The following is a 15,578-nucleotide window of genomic DNA, read 5'->3' as shown; positions in this document are numbered from 1 at the left end:
GCATTCAATATGCCAACAAATCTGGAACACTCACCAGTGGCCACAAGACTGGAAAAGGTCAGTTTACATTCCAATTCCAAAGAAGGGCAACGCCAAAGAGTGTTCAAACTACCGCATCATTGCGCTCATTTCACATGCCAGCAAGGTGATGCTCAAAATCCTACAAGCTAGGCTTCAGCAGTATGCGAACTGAGAACTACCGGAAGTACAAGCTGGGTTTCGAAGAGGCAGAGGAACTAGAGATCAAATCGCCAACATTCGCTGCATCATGGAGAAAGCAAGAGAATTCCAGAAAAACGTCTATTTCTGCTTCATTGACTACACTAAAGCCTTTGATTGTGTGGATCACAACAAACTCTGGCAAATTCTTAAAGTGATGGGAGTACCAGACCACCTTACCTGTCTCCTGAGAAACCTGTACGAGGGTCAAGATGCAACAGTAAGAACCAGACATGGAACAACCGATTGGTTCAAAATTGGGAAAGGAGTACGACAAGGCTGCATATTGTCACCCTGCTTATTTAACTTATATGCAGAGTACATCATGAGAAATGCCGGGTTGGATGAATCAGAGGTCGGAATTAAGATTGCCGGGAGAATTATCAACAACCTCCGATATGCAGACGATACCACCCTAATGGCAGAAAGCGAAGAGGATCTCAAGAGCCTCTTGTTGAGGGTGAAAGAGGAGAGTGCAAAAGCTGGTTTGAAACTCAACATTAAAAAAACTAAGATCATGTCATCTGGCCCTATCACTTCCTGACATATAGAAGGGGAAGAAATGGAAGCAGTGACAGGTTTTACTTTCTTGGGCTCCAAGATCACCGCAGACGGTGACTGTAGCCATGAAATTAAAAGACGCTTGCTCCTTGGGAGGAAAGCTATGGCCAACCTAGACAGCATAGTAAGAAGCAGAGACATCACCTTGCCGACAAAGGTCCGTCTAATCAAAGCTATGGTTTTCCCAGTAGTAATGTATGGCTGTGAGAGCTGGACTATAAGGAAGGCTGAGCGCTGAAGAATTGATGCTTTCGAACTGTGGTGCTGGAGAAGACTCTTACGAGTCCCCTGGACTGCAAGGAGGTTAAATCAGTCCATCCTAAAGGAAATCAACCCTGACTGCTCATTGGAAGGACAGATAATGAAGCTGAAGCTCCAATATTTTGGCCACCTAATGCGAAGAGAAAACTCCCTGGAAAAGACCCTGATGCTGGGAAAGACTGAAGGCAAAAGGAGAAGGGGACGGCAGAGGATGAGATGGCTAGATAGCATCACGGATGCAATGAATATGAACTTGAGCACGCTCTGGGAGAGGGCGCAGGACAGGAAGGCCTGGCGTGCTATGGTCCATGGGGTCACGAAGAGTCGGACACTACTGAACGACTGAACAACAACAACAAGCACCCTGCAGCATCAACACAAAATCTCTTAATCCCCCCCTTTAAATCTTGCACATTATCCATTTATGCACATATTCATTCTAATTCATCCAGTTTGTTGTTGCTGCTCCCACTGCCTCTTGTGTTTTCCTGATTGACTTTTCTGAATGGAGTCTTGTGGAACCATGATGGATTAGGATAAGTGAGATAAACCGAGTAAGCGGAACTGCAAGTGTGAGAAAGTCAGGAGAGGAAGAGAGGAAAGCAAGACCATAATGAAGGAGATTCAGTGAGATAGCCTATCATAAAGACAGGCCCTTAGGTTCTACTAAGTGGCCAAACAGAATAGGACTTATGTCTTTTATAGTCTCATATTCCCAAGCAGTATGATTCCCAAATTATATTTTAAGTAATCATATTTGCACTTTAAACACGTTTACTCTGTCCTGATGGCCAAAGTGCATTGCAGTGTGCATTAATGACTCTATTACAGGGGTAATAACCCAGTTCTCTGAAAAACTCTTGGAAAATCTGATTTTAAAATATTTTAATTAGTTTAAACATATCCTATCTATCTATCTATCTATCTATCTATCTATCTATCTATCTATCTATCTATCTATCTATCTATCTATCATCTCCTGATATCCATTTAACAGCACAGCTACTGATGTGGGTGGAAGCTGAAATGTTTTGCTTACGTATATATTTTAATATTCTGTTGTTAGTCTTTCTATCTTTTCTATCATCTATCTGTCTGTCTGTCTGTCTGTCTGTCTATCTAAAAATCCCTGTATGTCAAGATCCATTTTAAGATCTGTTATTCTATGAAGGAGGTGCACAGCTAGCTTCCTGCACTATGATGCGTGTCCCAGGGTTAACCACCAACAAGGAAGGAACAGACTACACTACCCCCACCCTCACACACACAGTAAGACTACCTCCCCTCCTGCACTGAGTTTATATTGCTATAAACTATTGCAGCATGGCATTAACGGCAAGCCAGTCCTGTTGCCTAAAAAAATGTAGGGATGTCAGAGAATTCTGCCACGGATCTCAGTGAGGCCGAATGCCAGTGCATTCGGCCCCCCGAAATCTGTGGCGGAACGGCCTGCCACCACCCGCCCCCGCGGATCCCCCCCGGGGACGAGACTTACCTGGGGCAGATGTTCCGGGCGGCGGCAGCTGCGGCGGCTGGTCTTCCGACCGGCTGCCGCCGCCATTTGCAGTCTGGAGGTGTTTTTTTTTTTTTTACAGAGTCGTGATAGGCTACATAAAGATTTACGTAGCCTATCATGGCTGGGTTAAAAACAAACAAACCGTGTACGCAAATGGTGGCAGCTACGGCCGCCGCCATTTGCATTCCTTATTTTTGGCCGTCTTAAGTCTACGTAAATATTTTCATAGACTATTACGGTGAAAATAAAGGGGGATGCAAATAGCGTAGTGGGCGCTATTTGCATTCCCCTTTATTTTCGCCGTAATAGTCTATGTAAATATTTACGCAGACTAAGACAGCCAAAAATAAGGAATGCAAATGGCGGCGGCCGTAGCTGCCACCATTTGCGTACACGGTTTTGTTTTGTTTTTTACCCAGAGCCCTCTGCGGCCAGAAATCCGGCTGTGGGTGGCTCTGGCCTGGGCCTGGCCGGCTGCTCCATGGAGCCACCGCGGAGCACAGCCGGCCATCGAGGATTCCGGGGGGGAGGAACGGAGCGCCTCCCCCCCCATCGAGGATTCCGAGGGGAGGGACGGAACGCCTCCCCTCACACCATAAACATAATCCGCAGAAAGGTAAGTACATTTCGTACATCCCTTAAAAAATGGTTCTGTCCATACAAGACCTTAATTGCATTAGTTACAAGTTTCAAATTAGACACACAGTAAAACAAAGCATGTTCTCTCTTGGCCTAACGGAAATCTTTTTTTGAACTGAATGCTCAGGAGGAAAGATTAGACAGCAAGCCAGCATAAATGCCTTTCTAGAACAAGGAGGTATTTTGAATGTTCCAGTTTTGCACTGAAATTGATGCAATACCTAAATGACTACATCTGCAGAACATTCTGTGTCCTGTGCTACAATATTCTGTCACAGAAAGATATGGCCTGATTATTCACAGCCTATGAAAGACTGAGATATTCATTTATTCTTTGTCTAAAATTTATTCAAGATATTTGTAGGCCATCTCTAAGGCTACAACATTCCCAATGGGGTCTGCCACATTTAAATTAGAATGTATATTCAACAATATATTTAAAACCATAAAACACAATTACATTAATAGATAATAAGGACCAGCAATAACACTACCAAATGGTATCAACCCAGTAAGAACACTGACACCGGTGTGTGTGTGTGTGTGTGTGTGTGTTTCCACCAGCGATTTACTCTGTGCCAGCTGTGCTTGGAAGTCATTAGGGATATATGACGTCGTGGCCACCCAGTAGCCACCCCGGAAAACCGCATTTCCCGAGACCACTTATAGTCTGATTCTTTTCCTTAAGTCAGGTTCTCTCCAAACCCATTAGTGTCTCCTCAGAAGTAACTCCCATTGTGCTCAATGAGGCTTGCTCCTGAAATGCAGGTTCATCTGGACTTTCAGGGCAAAGGGCGGGGAGCAGGGAAACCTCTCTTATTGGTTGAGCAGCGCCTGCCAGTTAGATGACATTCACCCCAGCCAGGAATTATGTTCTGTGAAGCGATTTTTACTGGTCTGGAGAATCTGCTTGTGGAGCCCCGCTCACAGCAAAGCCGATTGCTTTAAAAAAAAATCCAGTACCCCTCCATTAGCTTCTCCTTCCGTTGTCATGGAAACACAGCCCAGGGAAATACTTAACATTAAAACACCACCACACATACAGCACTCCAGTAAAAATTGTTATTTAAGGAAAAGGAGTAATGAACAAATGGGTCTTTAGGGCGCTCTTGAAGGCCAGCAATGACAGGGCCTGGCATACCTCAACTAGACAAAGTTCTTACATAAGTAAGAAGTAAACTAAACTAAAATTTCAGATAAATAAAATGCAACCCTGTGGTTAAGGCAGACTTCCCCAACTTTTGTACCCTCCAGGTATGTTGGACTACAGCTCCCATCATTCCCAGCAAGCACAGCCAATGACTGGTTGTGGGATTATGGGAGTTGTAGTTCAACACATTTGGAGGGCACCAGGTTGGGGAAGATTGATTTACAAGGATAATCGCCCAAATCAGAACTATTCGGTTAAATGAAAACAACAAAAGAGTGGTATCAAACCTGGAATTTAGAAAAATACTCATCTTCTGAATCAGCCCTCAGGCACAGTAAAAAAAAGGTATTTCCTACACAAGAACTATCTTTAAGGCAGTTCCACATTTCATCCTTCAGATACGATTGTTTTTTATACACTAATGTTACACTGGTGTTTCTTCAGCAGACACATAAATTGTGGAGTACGTTTACATGTATGCATACATGCATCTAGAGCACATGTGTTAGAGAACATATGGGCAACCCATGGCCTAGGGGCCATATGTGCCCCTCAGAGGACTTCAGAGCAACATTTTCTGGGAGCACAAGTCACCCCTGTCACCAAATCCCGCCCCCCCCCCCAATTTTGCTGCTATGTTGCTGGAAAGGATGGCGCATGAGGAGAGTCATCCCCACACACCATCTTCACCATTTAAATCATGCTGTTTGGTGAGCTGGTGGGAGCACAATTTAATGGAGAAACCACCAGGCAGAGAGAGTTTGACCTATGGGCTACTCTCCCCACTTAATTTGTGCACTTCTGCCAGGTCCAGCTGATGAGGCAGGGGAGAGGCACAATATGATTTCAGTGCACAGGGTGGGGAGATTTAAATCTCCCCATCTCCACATGCTGAGATTGGGGAGGGCAAACGTGTGTGTGTATATGTGTACCTCTGGGTGGGAGTGGAGGGAGAAGGAAAGCTGTGTATGTATGCATGTATTCAAGTGCTTCCTATAATATCAGGCATATTTTTGATGGTGTAAGAGTAGAGAATACAGACATGAATCGTTTGCCCTGTTCTCATGACTACTGTTACGTGCATGGTGGATATGGGGCCACCATGTTGCATGGTGTCTCCCCAGCCAGTGGAGTTTTAGCTGCATGATTTTGTGTCAAGAGGGCTGAAGCCACATGCAGAATTTAGTTTGAGTTGGCTTTTGGTGTGCCACTATGAGTAATTATACTTGTGCATTGAAACAATCCTACGCACCAGATGTATCTGACCACCTTTCTGTAGGATGACATGGCCGGAATTGCATGTGTTAGGCCTTTCCCCTTAAGCCACATGCCAAGATGGTCATTTGTACAGGCACACAGCATCATAAAAGTCTCCTGATCTCATTTGGACATATCAATTATGTCTGCTTCTTGTCATCTTTCCTACTTTGGTACAGATCCCAAATACAAACTGCACACGTAGCTTGTCAAACATGATAGTATGCATGTTTAGAGATCACATTTCACTCTGAAATACATACATGCAAGATCTTTTCTGCTTGTTGTTCCTGTATATTTCCACATGTCTATGGCTTTACTATCCAGCATACTATTTGTGCAAATGTTGCACCTGTGAATTTGTACCTGAATATAAAAGGTTTTGTAAGAATTAGCTCTTGGATTTTGATGGAATGAGGTTATTCCTCCAGCAGAACAGATGAGAGCATGGATACTATTTCAGTATTTTTCTGCTGATTCATGGAGCTGACTGAATTTCCACTCACTTCCCAAGCTTTCATTTAGCCTCTGTTCCTTGAGAATAACTTCTTGCTGACTCACACTTTATGTAATTCCTGTGTCCTTTCTCAGCCATTCTCAGCATGTCCTGCTTCTGCCTCTTGGTCCTTTTTCTGCTCCATTACCTCAGTGTCTATGGTTAAATAAACTGACTTTTGAATCTATAAGCCTTGCCTAGCCAAATTTATTCTACACCCACCATTGTTCTGTTTCAACACACCTTAGAATTAGTAGCTAAAATGAAATGCTGGGATTCTTTGTTTTCCACAAGGAGAGAACCTGTTTTAGTTGTATACTCTGATACAAGCAGGTCAGTTTCCATGATGGAAACTGACTATTGTCTCACAGAAATGGTATTTCAACTATCTATGAGGGGATTTCAAGTGTACTCTCCTGGGAGTTAGTGCTGATTGTTACAGGGAAAGAACCAAATACTGAATTCACCCACACCCAGAGACTGAGAATTTAAATGTAAAAATTAATGTGGATAAATAAGAAATTCACAAATACCACCAAGAAAGGTTATTTAAAATATTATTCATGTTTAAGCCATGTGTCCTTGCATGAGTCAAGTGCAGTTGTATATCAAAACTCTTTAATTCTGATCTTATCTATACAGTACAGTTCTTTCTACAAGTCACCATGCTCTTCTTGGAATCTGAACTGGAGTTCCTATAGGTCACATTTCTCACCACCACCCCCTTTTCCTCCAGAGACCAGAAAGGAAAAACAGCATAGAAATTATTCTGTGTTTTCCTTTTACCTCCTTCTTCTGTGGATGTCTCCTAGAGATGGGCCAGGATTGGCTGACAGATATTAATGTAACTGGCAACTCTTTTGAGGAACTGCCTTCAGGGTCAGCCACAGTGTTTTTTTTTTATCCAAATAAAAATTGTGGTGCGCATATGATGATAGAACTCTTATTTCTACTTTACAGGTACGCATACAGGATCTGTCCTTGTGCAATGTGACATCTTGGAAACTTCTAGAGCAGGAGTGGGCAACTTGTGGCCCTTTTGGATAATTTTGGCCTACAACTCCCATGAACCCTCACCATTGGCTATCCTGGCTAGGGCTGATGGGAGTTGTAGGCCAACTCCTGGATCTAGAGCTAAAATGTAGGAAGACTCTACGCCAGGGATATGACTTAAGGGGCAGGTGTGTACCTTCAGATCAGCACAGCAGCATCTTATTGTCCACTGAACTAGTCAGGGCATATGTGAAGTGGCACCATGTGCATACTATTTCCATGGTGGGGGAGCATGGTTGCCCCTGCCCCTTCATACATTCAATGAATGCAAGAGGTGGGTCATGTGTATCCCCCCTCATATTACAAAGGGGCACACACTCATCTCGGTCTTTCAGAGGGCAAGTCCTACAGCAGCCTTCCCCTGCCTGGTGCCCTCCAGATTTTGGACCAGAAGACCCATCAGTCCTAGCCAGCATGGCCAGTGGCCAAAAATGCTAGGAGCTGTAGTCCAAAATACCTGGAGGACACCAGGGTGGGGAAGACTATCCTAGAGTTTCCTGTATGGGTTGTCGAACTTTGTCTATTGCATTCAGGTTCCACACAGATATTTGTAACTTAACTGATTTATTTACAAGGGTGTGTGTGTGTGTATACACACACACACACACACACACACACACACACAGAGCTCCCTGGAAGTAAGGTTCCTAACACAGGCCTGCAGCGGGTAGAAGGTGGAGCCTGGATTGTTCATAAGTGAAGAACGCACAGTTAATTAATTGTGCTTGAATACAACATGCTGTATAACCTCTCTCTCTCTCTCCCCCCCCCCCCCCCCAGACACACACATTTCTCTAGGAGAGCCTGTGCCTGCAGCTCACTGTTCAGGATGCTGCTGGTTTTGTTCTTTTCTAATATTGCTTCTGATTGGTTCCAGCAGATCTCACACAATCTCTGGTTATCTCATATAGATGCATAGATATAGTGAAATCAGTTTGTATAAACATCATCAAGGATGCTCTACAATTTAGCTTCATTTTCTCCCTGGAGATAATCATCTTGTAGCCCAGTAAAATGTACCCATTCCATTCCCCTCTGATCCTCATGCTGGCACAGTTCTCCTAAATGTTCTATTATGCTTTTCACAAGATCTTAAGGGCAAGATAAAAGGAGAAATCAGAGAAAAATATTAGTAATAAAGGGACAAAAACAATATATCCTTTCCATTACACCTTGCAAAATTCTGTAAACTAAATCCTGAAAGAAGCAGAGAGATTATTTGTTAATATTTTAGAGCCTGCATGGTTAATTCAAATACAAAAATCACTTTCAGACATCAAACAAAATATCCTATGCAACTGCACAGAGCATGAAAGCAGAAGCCCCATCAGTTTGCTCTTACTTGTGAAAGATGGCAAGAAAGGCTGCAGTATTCATCCTAGCCTGTCAAAGAAATTCCACTCCATAATCGGATTCCATTTGTGGAGTACCCCGAAATCTGTAGGTGAAGCAGTAGGAATGAGAGAAGTCCTTCAGATCTGTCAGGCAGGGGTGAAGTTAAATCTTTAGATAATGCTAGGGCAAATACTGCGCAATATGGCTCATCCTTGTACTGAACTCTGTAGCTCCTGAGCCTAGTGGCAGTGCTATTTCTCAGCCCTATGATTTGTAATGTCTGAAGAGGGCCTCTCTCTCTCTCTCTCTCTCTCACACACACACACACACACTGCCCATTCGCACAACACAACAGCCCATCGAAGATTAACTTACCTTCAAGGAGCTGCAGTGTGTGCTGGCTGCCATTACGAATATGCAACACTCAACCAGGGGTTGTTGCGTTGTGTGAACCTGGCCGACGGGGGTTATTTGAGGGTTAAACAACTATCACATAACCCTACAGCAGACCATGGGTTATGCAAGGGTTGTTAAACCCTCGAATAACCCCCCCAAACCCCTGGTCAGGGGTTGAATATTCATATAATGGTGGCCGGCATCCACTGCGGCTCCTTGAGGGCAAATAAACCCTAGATGGGCTGTTGTGTCATGCAAACCAGGTCACACCCACACCCACAGCACTCCTTCAAACAGCCAAGTGGCCCTGTTCAGATGCAGATTTTGAGGTAAAAGGCAGCAAAAAATATTTAATTTAGTTGATTCTTTTAATTTATTTTTTATGTTTACCACCATAGGGACACCATTTGAATCATCTGCACAGGCACAAAAATGTCTCAGATCATCTTTGGCTGTGCCCTGTCAGTTTTCCCATGTATATTTAGTAGCAGATTGGCCTGCACTGAGTGAAATCTGACCATACACACAATTACCTTTTTGCCTACAATGCTGATTTAAACTTGAGAGAGGTGTTCTTTTAAACACGGAATTGTTACACGTGTGGCCTCTCTTGATCGATAATCATGGCTTCCTACAGTTTCTGGATCCTTCGCAGGACTATCAACATTCCAGAGCAGAGGGTAGGGTTAGGGTAAGTTCCTTCCTCTCTTTTCTTTCTCCAGCACCACATGGGAACATTCTTTTAGGGGAAAAAAATGCATTGCTCATTGCAGTTCCTCTTTGGCCAATATTTCAGAGGGGAGAGGCTATCAGGTAGCATGCAGTGTTATACTTGAGTTTGAATAATTTACTACCACATCCTCTGTTACCAGATGCATGAGGGTTTCCTGTTGATTTTAGTAAGAAGTGCGTTTTACTTCCTTTCACATCTCTTTTGCAGTCTGAAGACAAGAAAGCTTTGGGAAAATCTGCTCAGATAGCTAACTTTATACAAACACAGAGAAACTGTTACTTATAGAACCAGATTCTATAAATATACATCTAGATTATCCCTTTAAATTGAAGAACGTCGGGAAAACCACTAAACCTTTCAGGTATGACCTAAATCATATCCCTGATGAATATACAGTGGAGGTGAGGAATAGATTTCAGGGATTAGACCTGATAGACAGAGTGCCTGAGGAACTATGGACGGAGGTCCGTAACATTGTTCAGGAGGCAGCAACGAAATCCATCCCAAAGAAAAAGAAATGCAAGAAAGCAAAGTGGCTGTCTGATGAGGCTTTACAAGTAGCTGAGGAAAGAAGGGAAGCGAAAAGCAAGGGAGAAAGGGGAAGATATACCCAACTGAATGCAGAGTTCCAGAGAATAGCAAGGAGAGACAAGAAGGCCTTCTTAAATGAACAATGCAAAGAAATCGAGGAAAACAACAGAATGGGAAAGACTAGAGATCTCTTCAAGAAAATTGGAGATCTCAAGGGAACGTTTTGTGCAAAGATGGGCATGATAAAGGACAAAGAAGGCAGGGACCTAACAGAAGCAGATGAGATTAAGAAGAGGTGGCAAGAATACACAGAAGAACTATACAGGAAAGATCTGAATGTCCCTGATAGCCATGATAGTGCGCTCACTGAACTTGAGCCGGACATCCTCGAGAGTGAAGTCAAGTGGGCCTTAGGAAGCATTACTAACAACAAAGCTAGCGGAGATGACAGTATTCCAGCCGAGCTATTTAAAATCCTAAAAGATGATGCTGTTAAAGTGCTGCATTCAATATGCCAACAAATCTGGAACACTCAACAATGGCCGCAAGACTGGAAAAGGTCAGTTTACATTCCAATTCCAAAGAAGGGCAACGCCAAAGAGTGTTCAAACTACCGCACCATTGCGCTCATTTCACATGCCAGCAAGGTGATGCTCAAAATCCTACAAGCTAGGCTTCAGCAGTATGCGAACCGAGAACTACCGGAAGTACAAGCTGGGTTTCGAAGAGGCAGAGGAACTAGAGATCAAATCGCCAACATTCGCTGCATCATGGAGAAAGCAAGAGAATTCCAGAAAAACGTCTATTTCTGCTTCATTGACTACGCTAAAGCCTTTGATTGTGTGGATCACAACAAACTGTGGCAAATTCTGAAAGTGATGGGAATACCAGACCACCTTACCTGTCTCCTGAGAAACCTGTACGAGGGTCAAGAAGCAACAGTAAGAACCAGACATGGAACAACCGATTGGTTCAAAATTGGGAAAGGAGTACGACAAGGCTGCATATTGTCACCCTGCTTATTTAACTTATATGCAGAGTACATCATGAGAAATGCTGGGTTGGATGAATCAGAGGTCGGAATTAAGATTGCCGGGAGAATTATCAACAACCTCCGATATGCAGACGATACCACCCTAATGGCAGAAAGCGAAGAGGATCTCAAGAGCCTCTTGTTGAGGGTGAAAGAGGAGAGTGCAAAAGCTGGTTTGAAACTCAACATTAAAAAAACTAAGATCATGGCATCTGGCCCCATCACTTCCTGGCATATAGAAGGGGAAGAAATGGAAGCAGTGACAGATTTTACTTTCTTGGGCTCCAAGATCACCGCAGACGGTGACTGTAGCCATGAAATTAAAAGACGCTTGCTCCTTGGGAGGAAAGCTATGGCCAACCTAGACAGCATAGTAAGAAGCAGAGACATCACCTTGCCGACAAAGGTCCATCTAATCAAAGCTATGGTTTTCCCAGTAGTAATGTATGGCTGTGAGAGCTGGACTATAAGGAAGGCTGAGCGCCGAAGAATTGATGCTTTCGAACTGTGGTGCTGGAGAAGACTCTTACGAGTCCCCTGGACTGCAAGGAGGTCCAATCAGTCCATCCTAAAGGAAATCAACCCTGAGTGCTCATTGGAAGGACAGATAATGAAGCTGAAGCTCCAATATTTTGGCCACCTAATGCGAAGAGAAAACTCCCTGGAAAAGACCCTGATGCTGGGAAAGACTGAAGGCAAAAGGAGAAGGGGACGGCAGAGGATGAGATGGCTAGATAGCATCACGGATGCAATGAATATGAACTTGAGCACACTCCGGGAGAGAGCGCAGGACAGGAAGGCCTGGCGTGCTATGGTCCATGGGGTAACAAAGAGTCGGACACGACTGAACGACTGAACAACAAGATTATCCCTGAATTTAGTATTACAGTGCTAAGGGGAAGCAGCTCACAACATTTAAAATAAATTACTGTAGTATTAGGATTTCAATTTCTGTGCCTATGGGAGGAGAAGGGGTACTGTGGGAGGAGAGGAATAAATGTTGAAGAAATTCCCTCTATAGTGTAGTGCAGAAGGCTTTGCTTCTTCACATGGAGTTTTATCCTGCTTTTGAGATGGCTCTATCACAGAAGTTAGTGGGCTCTTTAGATGATGTCATTACCCTCCAGGGTGTCTCCTGCCATTTCCTCCAGCCTATCCCGTGTTTTTCCCAAATGGAAAAAATGTGGTATTTTTTCCAGCCCATGGAAGAGGAGCGCCATGACCTCACCAGGAAATTCTCCAGTAGCGGAAGAAACCGGCTGTGGGTGTTTATTTTCAGTTGTTAGGGGCGCCGTCAGGATGATGAAGGCATTGAGATGGGGCTGTGGGGCGTGTTGCACTCAGGAGATCCTGAGCGGGGTTGCACAGAAGGAGACCAAGCAGATTTGACAGGCGCAAGGGCTTGTGCTCTCTCCCTTCATTGCAAGAGGGTGCACAGTTTGAGGGCGACTCCTGCCTCCGCTCAAGTCTTGCTGAGGAAGGAACCCAACCCTCCCCCCCGCCAGTGATTTTCCCCTTTGCTTCAAGGCGACCCCCCTGGCAAACTGCCGAAATCCTGGCTGCAGTGCAGCCCGCTAGGCAACAGCAGCACCAGAATGCACCAAAGAAGTGCATTGCTCTCAAACCACGTGTCTGACATGTAAATGCTTGAGCACATTTCTTGATTGGAGGGAGAAGAGGGTAAAATGCCTCCCTGCAACGAAGGGAGACAGATGTGATCCCGTCCCCGGAAGCTCAGAATCATCGTCCTCCGTTGATTCAGAGCACCCCATTAAGTTCAATGGGGCTTCCTCCCAAATAAGTGTGCTGAGGGTTGCAGACTTACAGCGTGTCAGCCCCATCCACCAGTAAAGTGCAAGGGGAGGGAAACGGGCAGGAACCAGGGAGGAATTATCACTACACCCCGAGCGTCATCACCTGTGAGAAGGAAACAAACGAAAAATAATAACACCACGGGGACAGCCATCTAAAGAGAATGACCCAGTTCTGCAAAGATACCGGATGGGGAAAGAAAGAACCAGCACTGATGCGGAATTCTCTGCCTGTGTGATGGAGCCCAGAGACTGCTGAGCTCAGGGCTAATTACAGTGTCTTGCATAAGCATTCACCCCCCCTTTGACTTTTCTACATTTTGTTGTGTTACAACCTGGAATTAAAATGGATTTAATTAGGATTTCTTGTCACTGATATTGATATACATAAAATAGTCCATAATGTCTAAGTGGGGCAGGGGGAACCTACATATTGTACAAAATGATTTACAAATAAAAAACTGAAAAGTCTGGATTGCATAAGTATTCACCCCCTTTGCTGTGCCACCCCTAAATAAGCTCTGGTGCAACCAACTGCCTTCAGAAGTCACATTAGTTGAATGGAGTCCACCTGTGTGCAACTCACATGTCACATGATCTCAGATTGAATACACCTGTTTCTGGAAAGCCCCAGAGTTTGTTGGAGAGCATATCTATACAAACAGCATCATGAAGACCAAGAAGCTATCAAAACAAGTCCAGGATAAAGTTTTGGAGAAGCACTATTCTGGGTGGGGGGTTAAAAAAAAAATCCCAAACCATGAACATTACCTAGAGGACCGGTAAATCCATTATTACAAAATAGAAAGAATATGGCACAACTGCGACTCTGCCTAGAGAAGGCCATCCACCAAAACTCAGTGACCGGGTAAGGAGGGCATTAGTCAGAGAAGCAACCAAGAGGCCAATGGCAACTCTGAAGGAGCTGGAGGGGTCGACAGCTGAGATGGGAGAAACCGTCCATGGGACAACTATCACCCGGATGCTCCACAAAGCTGGGCTTTATGGAAGAGTGGCAAAGAGAAAGCCATTGCTGGGGGGAAAAACCCATATCAAATCCCGTTTGGATTTTGCCAAAAGGCATATAGGAGACACAGCAAACATATGGGAAAAGGTTCTCTGGTCTGATGTGACCAAAGTTGATCTTTTTGGCCTTACCGCAAAACACGATGTGTGGTGCAAAGCCGACAGTGCTCATCACCCTGGGAACACCATCCCCACGGTGAAGCATGGTGATGGTGGCATCATGTTGTGGGGATGCTTTTCATCGGCAGGGACTGGGAAACTTGTCAGGATTGAGGGAAGGATGGATGGAGCCAAATACAGGGCAATTCTAGGGGAAAATCTGTTTCAGTCCGCAAGGGGCCTGGCCCTGGGGTGGAGGTTCACCTTCCAGCAGGATAATGGCCCTAAACACACAGCCAAAGTTACACTGGAGTGGTTTAAAAACAAGAACTTGAATGTCTTAGAATGGCCCAGTCAAAGCCCATACCTCAATCTGATTGAGAATCTGTGGCTGGACTTAAAATTGTTGTTTACTAATTGTTTACTAATGGTCTCCATCCAACCTGACAGAGCTTGAGCAATTTTGCCAAGAAGAATGGGCAAAAATTGCAGAATCCAGATGCACAAAGCTGGCAGAGACTTACTCCCAAAGATTCACAGCTGTAATTGTTGCCAAAGGTGCTTCTACAAAGTACTGACTCAGAGGGGTGAATACTTATGCAACCAACAAATGCCAGTTTTGTTGTTGAACTTTTGTGCCACGGTAAAAATATTTTGCACCTTCAAAGTGTTAAGTATGTTGTGTAAATCAAATGATAAAAATGCCAGTTAAATCCATTTTAATTCCAGGTTGTAACACAACAAAATGTGGAAAAGTAAGGGGGGTGGGGCGAATACTTATGCAAGGCTAATCTCACATCTTCTTCCAGGATGCCTTAAGCTGTTTGGGGCTCTGTCTGTTTCATGGTGTAAAGTATTCTTGGAGCAGTGCTTAATTAGGATCACAGGCCCGCTTTTTGGCTGCTCCCACCCCCAGCCCCACCAATTGTTTAACTTCAAAGTAGTCAGAGTTCTTAAATACTTATGCAGCCTCCCCCAACCTGGTGCCCTCCACATATGTTCATAGAATCATAGAATAGTAGGATTGGAAGGGGCCTACAAGGCCACTGAGTCCAAACACCTGCTCAATGCAGGAATCCAAGTCAGAGCATCCCTGACACATGGCTGTCCAGCCTCGTCTTGAACGCCTCCAGCGTGGGAGAGCCCACCACTTCCCTAGGTAATTGGTTCCATTGTCGTATTGTTCTAACAGGAAGTTTTTCCTGATGTTCAGCCGGAATCTGGCTTCCTGTAACTTGAGCCCATTATTCCGTGTCCTGCACTCTGGGATGATCAAGAAGAGATCCTGGCCTTCCTGTCTGTGACAACCTTTCAAGTCCTTGAAGAGCGCTATCATATCTCCCCTCAGTCTTCTCTTCTCAAGGCTAAACATGCCCAGTTCTTTCAGTCTCTCTTCAGAGGGCTTTGTTTCCAGTCCCCTGATGATCTTTGTTGCCCTCCTCTGAACCCTCTCCAGTTTGTC

General features: G+C 44.5%; 1 long non-coding RNA gene across 1 annotated transcript in view; it reads right to left on the bottom strand.

Moving 5' to 3' along the window:
- The window catches only part of LOC146349983 (uncharacterized), a 26,973-nt gene extending 11,395 nt beyond the window's left edge, over window positions 1–15,578 (bottom strand). Inside the window, exons 1-2 of the long non-coding RNA XR_014789145.1 lie at window positions 13,006–15,578; window positions 8,495–8,590 (exon numbers count right to left, since the gene is read on the bottom strand). This is a non-coding gene — a long non-coding RNA (uncharacterized LOC146349983). The remainder of the gene's footprint in view (window positions 1–8,494; window positions 8,591–13,005) is intronic.

Source organism: Heloderma suspectum, chromosome 3 (genome assembly GCF_057233095.1).
Source record: "Heloderma suspectum isolate Gila_16-S chromosome 3, 16-S_ref, whole genome shotgun sequence".
NCBI lineage: Eukaryota > Metazoa > Chordata > Lepidosauria > Squamata > Helodermatidae > Heloderma > Heloderma suspectum.
Note: the sequence above shows the minus strand (reverse complement) of the source record. Positions and strands in the feature narration are given on the sequence as shown.